Source organism: Ochotona curzoniae, unplaced genomic scaffold (genome assembly GCF_017591425.1).
Source record: "Ochotona curzoniae isolate NIBS_2020 unplaced genomic scaffold, NIBS_Ocur_1.0 contig_2210, whole genome shotgun sequence".
NCBI lineage: Eukaryota > Metazoa > Chordata > Mammalia > Lagomorpha > Ochotonidae > Ochotona > Ochotona curzoniae.
The window spans coordinates 43,088,351-43,090,820 of NW_024465369.1; the positions used below are offsets into that span (position 1 = coordinate 43,088,351).

The 2,470-nt window shown below is 35.1% G+C and overlaps 1 non-coding gene across 1 annotated transcript; it reads left to right on the top strand.

The window, feature by feature from the left end:
- Positions 1-591: 591 nt before the first annotated feature.
- LOC121150963 lies at positions 592-695 on the top strand. The gene has a single exon (XR_005883065.1). It is a non-coding gene; the product is annotated as a U6 spliceosomal RNA (small nuclear RNA).
- Positions 696-2,470: the final 1,775 nt, after the last annotated feature.

A 2,470-nucleotide genomic window follows, 5' to 3' on the forward strand; every position in this document is an offset into this window, starting at 1 on the left:
TCTTCCAAGTGTACTTCTGTTATGCCATTCATCTGTCAAAGTGTATGTATATACTTGATTACCTGTATCTGTTTAATTTGTAATTTGCCTAAAGGCTGTCTTGTATCAGAGAGAACATTTGGTATTTATCCTTTTGGGACTGGCTGGTTTCAGTAAGCAAGGTGATTTTCAGGTGAGAACAATTTGCTGCAATTGATAGATTTCGTTCTTTTTTTTAAATGGCTTGGTAGTATTTCATAGAGCAAACTGATCAGTTTATTTCTCCATTTATCTGTTAACAGAGATCTGGATTGTCTCCACATCTTTGCTATTGTGAATTGTGCTGCTGTAAATATAGGGTTGCAAATCATTCTCTCACACATAGGTTTCATTTTACTTGGCTATGTTCCCAGTAGTGAGATGGTTGGGTCATAGGGTGTGTCCATTCTTGAAGCCTATTTACTGTCCATACTGACATGCACACTCTTTCCCTGTTCACTTTGTTCACTGTTTGCTGTACGATACTTCTCAACTTAATGTAGTTCCATTTGTTTCTTTTGGTTTTCACTACCCGTGTTGTGTGTGTGTGTGTTTTTTTTTAATATTTATTTAGTGCTCACTTTGGTAGCACATATACTAGCATTGGAATGGTACAGATGTTAGCATGGCCCCTATGGCAGGATACCACACAGATTTGTGAAGCATTTAATAATTTTAAAAATAGATTCTTTATTTATTTGGAAAGCAGAATTAAATTGATGGAGGAACCCTGGGAAGAGAGAGGGAGGGAGGGGGGAGGAAGGGGAGAAAGGGACGCAGAGAGAGAGAGAAAGAGAGAGAGACAGAGATCATTCTTCATTTGCTGCCTCATTTCCCAAATGGCTGAACAGGCCAGGGCTAAGCCAGGCTGTAGCCAGCAGCCAGGGACTCCATTTGGGCACCTTCCCAGCTGAGAGGTGAGTTAAATTGGAAGAAGAGTGACTGGGACGTGAACCAAAGCCCATATAGGATACTGGCACTGCAAGAATCAACCTAACCTATGCTACAGTGTTGGTCCCCAATAGTTTATTTTGTCTACTCTTTTCCTCATGTATGCTAGTAGTAAGACATTTAATTTATGCTTAATATCTCACAGATTACAAATGCTTTCTTGAATATAATTATTTACCTCAGCATTTTATTTAGATAGTTAATAGATATTTGTGTCTCATGCTTCAGGTTGTATCATTTCCTTGTATTTTATTTTGGAAGTCTTCAATTTTGCTAACCACATACTACAATGTCCAATATGTTGCCAACTCTATGCAGTATATTTTTCTTTCCATTCTTTATATTTTTAATTTCAAAATGTTTAATTTTATGGATATTTTTGTCCTTTCTTCTCATAACTGTGTGTCACTCTATTTTTTTGGTGTATTTGTAACAGCTGATTTTACTAACTTGTCTTCTGTTTTAGCATTGGCTTCAAGGGATTCATCAGAATTCATCAGAATCCTTTGATGAATTTTCCCCTGGTTATGGGCCCTATATGTTATGTTTTTTCAATTTATTAATATAAAGAACATATTTTATTCATTCTAGAGGTAAAGTTCCCAGAAGACAACCACACATCCCTAACTTCCCTGCTTCCTACAATTCCCTTCTCTCCTTCTCTTCATCTTTTTTGCGATAACTTAATTTTAATCTATTCCATATTCATAGGCTTACTTGTTCATTAATCATAACATCAATTAAAAAGTAAGAAGAACACAGTTCCATGTGAATATAAACAAGGGCTAAAAGTCCATCATATCCCAAAATGACCATTTCATTCTTAAACTTGTTTTTGTATTTTCTACTAATTGCTGCATATCAGAAAAAGATCATGATATTCATCTTTTGATACTAGCTTTTTCACTAAGCATGGTGGTTTCCAGTTGTTACCATTTGTTGCAAAAGACAGAATTTCATTCATTTATGGCAAAGTATATATTTAAACACATATATATTACTTATACAAAATATAATATATATAATATATACATATGGTGTGTATATATATATATATACATGAAAATGTGGTGTTTATATATATTTTTCCCCATCCTACTGATTCCTTGTTCACTTTTTTAGTATTTCTTTGTGGGGCAGAAGCTTTTTAGATTATTTATTGCCTGTGCATCTGTAGTCTTTCCTAAGAATTTTTTGCCTATGCCAGTGTCTTGCAGAGTTTCCCTGGTGTATTTCTCTAATAATTTCATGGCATCAGGTCATAAATTAAGACCCTTGATCCATTTTCAGTGAATTTTTGCAAGGTGTAACATAGGGCTTTTGTTTCATAGTTCTGCACATCCATATTCAGTTTTCACAGCTCCATTTGTTGAAGACTTTACTTCAGGGATTGATTTCTGCTTGTTTGTTGAAGATAAGCTGGCTATAGATGTATGGGTCAGTTTCGGGGGTTTGGGTTCTGTCCCTGTAGTATACATGCCTATTTTTGTGCCAAAATCAA